Here is a 7,196-nt window from a genome sequence, read left to right as displayed (position 1 = left end):
ATCTGGTGGGAAGTAGAACGAAACAGTCGTGGCCCACGCCGGTCCTCTGGGTAGACAGCTGCAACAAAGTAGCTCTTGAAATCACTTATTACAATACGCAGGCAGAGAAAGTTACCTCCAAAGAAGTACGATATCTCGGCGACGTGGTGGAGGTGTCATCCTGCTTTTATCCGGGGTGAAGTGCAGATGATCGGTGACAGCTGTCATAGTTGATGAGTGACAGCTGTCACCTCGGCTGTTCCTGTAAGGCGGCAGCGCCCCCTCGTGCCTGAAGCCCGCACTTCAGGCAGGGCGCCCTCTGGTGGTGGGCCAGCAGTACCTCCTCTTCTGGCGGCCCACACAACAGAAAAACTCCCTCTGAGGAAGAAACCTCAAGCAGACCAGACTCAAAGGGGTCACCCTCTGCTTGGGCCATGCTGCAAACAAATTACAGAAACAATTCACAGAACAATTCACAGACGAATATACAAGAATTGCTGTTGGTGCATAGGACAGGAGGGTCGCCAGCACAAATACAACTCCAACAACAACAAAAAACAACAACAAAAAAAACCAACTCCAACTCAACGCATGGATCAGGGTCTCAGCATCAGCCATAGACAGGATGGGACGAATCTTCGCTATATTTCGCAAGTGGAAGAAAGCAGTCCTCGTAATATTTCTAATGTGGAGGTCAAAGGACAACGTAGGATCAAAAATTACCCCAAGGTTCCTCACTTTGTCAGTGTAATGTATGACACACCAGCCTAGGCTGAGCATTAACTGGTCAAATTGGTGCCGATGTCTCAGTGGAACAAGAACCATCATAGTAGGGGGCCTAAGACAGACCCCTGTGGAACCCCAAATTTTATGTCACTAAGGTTAGAGTTACTTTTATGTGTTACTGTTATGTGTTACTGTATAAAACACAGTGAGAACGACTGGTCAAGTATGACATCAGCCATCCAAGGGCACTCCCAGTAATCCCAAAATGATTTTCCAGCCTATCAAGTAGAATATGATGATCCACGGTATCAAATGCAGCACTGAGATCTAACAGCACCAGAACCGTAGTGGTGTCTGAATCCATTGTAAGCAGAAGATCATTCACCAATTTAGTGAGAGTCATCTCTGTGGAATGATATTTTGTAAAACCAGACTGCAGTGGCTCAAAGAGATTATTCTCAGTAAGATAGTCTACGAGCTGCAGTGACACTACTTTTTCCAGAATTTTAGAGCAAAATGATAGACTTGACATCGGCCGATAGTTTTTCAATACACTAGGGTCAAGATTAGGTTTCTTAAGTAATGGTTTAATCACTGCAGATTTGAAACATTTAGTAACAGATCCAGAAGTTAAAGAAAGATTAATAATTTCCAGCACATTCAGCCCAAGAGTGGGCTACAGGTCCTTAAACAGTTTTGTTGGTATAGGATCAAATAAACAGGTTGTGCTTTTAGTTGACGTTACGAGTTTCGTCTGCATGTGAGATACTATCAAATTCTGTAAATCTAGGTAATACCTCAGTCATGGCGCCCACATCAATAGCAGTGTGTAGTGGCTGGGTTGAGGCATGCTGGGATATGTTTAACCTAATGTCTTTTATTTTCTTCTCAAAGTAATCCAGGAAATCTTGTGCTGTAAAAGGAGAGCGAACTACAGGTGGTTGTCCATGTATAAGTGTTGCCACCATGTCGAACAAGAACTTTGAGTTATGCTTGTTTTTGTTGATCAAATCAGAGTAATAGGTCTGCTTTGTAACCAGTAATGCATGCTTATAGTCTAAGATAGCATCATGTCACGCAAGGTGGAATACTTCTAATTTTGAACTTCATCATTTCCGTTCTAGACCTCTAGCCTTATGCTTGAGGTCAATCAATCAATCAATCAATTTTATTTATATAGCGCCAAATCACAACAAACAGTTGCCCCAAGGCGCTTTATATTGTAAGGCAAGGCCATACAATAATTACGTAAAAACCCCAATGGTCAAAACGACCCCCTGTGAGCAAGCACTTGGCAACAGTGGGAAGGAAAAACTCCCTTTTAACAGGAAGAAATCTCCAGCAGAACCAGGCCCAGAGAGGGGCAGTCTTCTGCTGGGACTGGTTGGGGCTGAGGGAGAGAACCAGGAAAAAGACATGCTGTGGAGGGGAGCAGAGATCAATCACTAATGATTAAATGCAGAGTGGTGCATACAGAGCAAAAAGAGAAAGAAACACTCAGTGCATCATGGGAACCCCCCAGCAGTCTAAGTCTATAGCAGCATAACTAAGGGATGGTTCAGGGTCACCTGATCCAGCCCTAACTATAAGCTTTAGCAAAAAGGAAAGTTTTAAGCCTAATCTTAAAAGTAGAGAGGGTGTTTGTCTCCCTGATCTGAATTGGGAGCTGGTTCCACAGGAGAGGAGCCTGAAAGCTGAAGGTACGCAGGTCACGCAGGTAATCACTGAACCAAGGTGATCGTGTTTTGGGGAAGCGTGGTTTTAACACAGGTGGCTCAATCATGTCGAGTGTAGTTTTGAGGACTGAGTTTAAACTATCCACAAGACTGTCTACTGATTGAGTATTTGCCAAATGTGACGTTAAGACATCTGGCAGTCTAGCTTCGAGTTCAGTCTTAGTTGAGGAGTTGATGCATCGCTGTAGTGATATATAAGGTTGTTGTTCCACTAAACACGGCAGCGAAACTGTAAACTTAATAAGTGAGTGATCAGAGACCACTGATGTAAGAGGCATGATGTCAATATTCATGACAACAATACCATGTGCGAGAGCCAGATCCATGGTATTTCCACTAATGTGCGTCGAGTCCCGAATGCATTGCCGAAATTGTAATGCATCCACAATTTCCATAAATGATTTGCAGAGGGGATCAGAAGGCCTATTTATATGAACGCTGTGTATATAAAATAATTATTTTGTGTCAGATTAATCATTTTCTCTGCAAACATGCTGCAGAAAGCATTTTCAGCCGTCTAAAAAGGTAATTATTTATCATGTTAACATTGTCATGGCTTGGTGTGTTCTTTCCTTCTTGTCTGCAGCTGATAAATATGTTTATAACAGATTTAGCGTCTTCAGACGAGCTGCACTCTGTGATCCACTCACATCACCACTCACTCTGTTCCCTTCTTCTTTGCTCCACTTGACAAGCTGCACATCGTGTTGGTGATTAGATCATACCATGTAGCACAACATTTACGCATGAAAGATTTTTTGAACACTTCAGCTAGTCAACGGCTGAAGCTGGAGCGGTCCTCTGTGATTCAGGAAGTAATTACAGCCATTTTCAACAGCCAATTTGCAGAGAAAATGATTAATCTGACATGGCACAATCCAGTGGAAGTGGTAGCTTTGGCTGTATTCCCTCTGCCATTGTACAGAAGTGAACTTCTTCGGTAAAACAAGATGATGTGGAGGAGGGAGGGGCAGAGGAGGCGTTGAGCCTGGTGACACAAGCAGGAAGAACTAGACATGAAGGCATCTCATTGGTTTTTTGAGAGTGGACCGTGGGGTTTATACTGGTCTGAGTTTTATCAATCCTGCAGCTGCTACAGACATCTGATTTTTTTCATACCTTTTTCTGAATACATAATGTATTGACTACTGTTAGGATAGCTGGACCATAGACGGACCATTTCACCCAATATAACAAATGATGTTTCTGAACAGAGTTACCTACCCTAGCTTTAACGGGGCTCACTCCGTTAAAGCCAAAAAAAAGTGGTTTCGCGACATCTTGTGGACTACCTCACTGAGAATAATCTTTTTGAGCCACTGCAGTCTGCTTTTAGAAAATATCACTCCACAGAGACAGCACTTACTAAAGTAGTGAATGACCTTTTGTGAGCAATGGACTCAGATACCACTACAGTCTTGGTGCTGTTAGATCTTAGTGCTGCGTTTGATACTGTAGATCATCATATTTTACTCAGTAGGCTGGATAATCACTTTGGGATTACTGGAACTGCTCTTGCAATAGTTGACGTCATACCTGTCCAGTCGTTCTTACTGTGTATTGTGTAATGGCACCTCCTCTGATCGTAGGGACATGAAGTTTGGGGTTCCACAGGGATCTGTTTTAGGCCCCCTGCTTTTTTCCCTTTATGTAGCACCCCTTGGGAATATACTGCGACGCTTTGGGATTCCCTTTCATTGCTATGCTGATGACACTCAATTGTACATGCCAATAACTGCTGGTAATCTCATTCACATAAAATCTTTGGAAGATTGCCTTGCATCTGTAAGATGTTGGATGTCTAGTAACTTCCTACTTTTAAATTCTGATAAGACTGAAGTTATGGTTCTTGGTCCAGCAATGTATCTGCATCAATTTGATCAGCTAGCACTTAGCTTAGGTTCGTGTCTTATACATCATGCGGATAAAGAGAGGAACCTTGGAGTAATTTTTGATCCTATGTTGTCCTTTGATCTCCTCATTAGAGACATTACGAGGACTGCTTTCTTCCATTTGCGAAATATAGCGAAGATTCGTCCCATCCTGTCTATGGCTGATGCTGAGACTTTGATTCATGCATTTTTCTCTTCTAAATTGGACTATTGTAATGCTCTATTTTCTGTCTTACCACAGTCCAGGATTAGGGGTCTTCAACTGGTTCAAAACGTTGCTGCCAGATTTTTGACACAAAGCAGAAAGTTTGACCACATTACACCCGTTTTGGTGTCCCTGCACTGGCTTCCAGTTGCTGCAAGATCGGATTTTAAAGTACTGTTATTAGTTCATAAAATTGTTCATGGACTTGCGCCTCCCTATCTGGCTGACCTGGTAAGCCCCTATGTACCAGTTCAGGCCCTGCGCTCCCAGGGTGCAGGACTTCTGTGTGTTCCCAGGGTGAATAAAAAGTCTGCCGGTCTCAGAGCTTTCTCCAACCGTGCCCCAGCTCTGTGGAACGATCTCCCGGCACACATTCGGCAGTCTGATACTGTGGAGACTTTTAAGTCACGTTTAAAGACTCATTTGTTTTCCCTGTTTTATCATTAGTGTTATGATGTGCTTTTATTTTTGTATTCTTTTATGGTCGTCTTTTTATTGTGTTTTAATTTTTTTATTCAGTTTTTTTGTTGTTGTTTTATGTTGTGTGAAGCGCCTTGAGACGATTTCATCGTGAATTGGTGCTATATAAATGAATAAATTTGATTTGCTCAGCTGTATTATACAAATAATATGCAAATTAGACATTCACATCATTTAGCAACTTCTAGTGACTTTTAGGACAGCCAAGAGCTACTTTTCTTACTGAGGAGTTCGTAACACTGCGCTCTGATACAGTGATGTGAGGCAAAATGCAAGACTGCAGCCTGTAAGTGCTTTAAGAGTGGTCAGTGTTGTATGGGTGCCTGTGGGTGCCGTGCAGAAGGCTGTTTAAACCCAGGTTGATTGCTTTAAGTAGCTAAAACAACAAAACACTTAAAATGCAGTATTTTCAGTTTGGAATTTATATAGAATGTTCTTTGAATGCGTTTATTTGTGATCTAATTCCAGAATTATGCAGTTTTGGATCTACATTTATTACAAGAGAAAAAAGGTACCTCTTGGAACTTACATTAACAACATAATGTATAGCTCATGGCTCTGATGCTTGAACTTGCAAATTTTGATGTGTAAAGTTAACAATGAATCAGAAAATGTGATTCTAAGAAAATTGATATTTTTTGCCCTAAGATGTCTTGTTTTGGTTGTTGTTTGTACCCTTTTTCCCTCTATTTACACCCAAATATACTTCAAATGATATTAAATCACATCAAATCATAGGTTTACCAAAATCATATTAATATATGTTTAACATGGGTGGTAATCAGTTAATTTTTTATGGAATGCCCCTTTAAGGTAACTAAAATTTCAATTTGGTCAATTTGGTACTAATAACAAAAAAATAATGTCAGTGGGTGTATTGAACTTATTTTGAATGGTTCTGATACTTGAGGTATCAAGCGTATGTTGTCTAATGGAAACAATGAATCATAAAAAATGATTTTAATAAATTAGCCATAGTGTACTCTAAAATGTCTCTGTCTTCTTTGCTTTTGTATTCTGATTTTCTTTATATTCACAAAAAAACATACTTATGCAATTTTTATGTTTAATTAATGTGCTTGATGTAAAAGAGGCCAATTATGATCAATTTTGATGTCATAACCATTTTGAAGTTGGATAAAGTTAATCAATAGACCCATCTTATCTGACATAATTGTATTTTCATAGCTAAGACTGGCATAATGGTCTATGTAAGTTGTCTTATTGGGTTTCTTGTGCAAGAAAACATATAATTAGACACCAAAATTATCATAATTGGACCATCATAACAGATTTTATGAATTTGACCCTTCATGAAAAGTGCGTTGACCTTTCCACATTTTCGGTCATTGTGACGTAATGCAAAGTCAATAATAGGTCAAACTATATATTTTTGAAGTCTACTCATCAAGACGAGTAATTTGATATGCATATCAAAAGGATTGGACCATTTTTGAATCTTGACCCAAAAATGGGGGGTTTTGGCCCAAAAATGGCCAAATAATGATTTTTATTTTTGGCATCGCCCCTGATGTGAAACCTTACTATATAAGGACTTGATCTAGCATAGATGCCTGCCTGTAACAAAAAATGGTGAAAAAAATTTTTTTGAAGCACTTTTATGCCTTCTGCTGGCTGTCTGATTAGAACTGGGTAGAATTAACATAATACTGACCTATTTAGAACTGTATTTAATTATACTTGTAATTCATCAAGAGGACCACATTGGGAATCAGTGTGTTTTACACTATCTGTGTTATCCTCTCTGTTATTTATATATTGCAATGCATTTTACATATATAACTTTTACCAAATAAATCCATCCCTGTATACATTAACAGTATAGTAACTGTTGTTAAGTATAAGACGTACTAAATACTGAGACACAGGGCAAATCAGAAAGGAAGACATGGTGTGCTGTACTGAATGAGGCCTCATCACCACACTAACTGTTTCAAAAAGGTTCCATTTGATTTGTGCACTCTGGTGTTGAAATATAATTTATACAGGTCTTACATGTGCTCTCTCTGGTACGTTGCTTATATTTCAGTCATTTAAAAATATTTTTTTATTAGATGTATCTTTTTTTGTAATAGACCATTTCACAGATACCTCCATTTTGTATTTGGCGCAGTGCATGCTGGGATTGCTTGGGGACATCCTGCATCGACTGCATAT

Source organism: Thalassophryne amazonica, chromosome 5, assembly GCF_902500255.1.
Source record: "Thalassophryne amazonica chromosome 5, fThaAma1.1, whole genome shotgun sequence".
Classification (NCBI taxonomy): Eukaryota; Metazoa; Chordata; class Actinopteri; order Batrachoidiformes; family Batrachoididae; genus Thalassophryne; species Thalassophryne amazonica.
Note: the sequence above shows the minus strand (reverse complement) of the source record.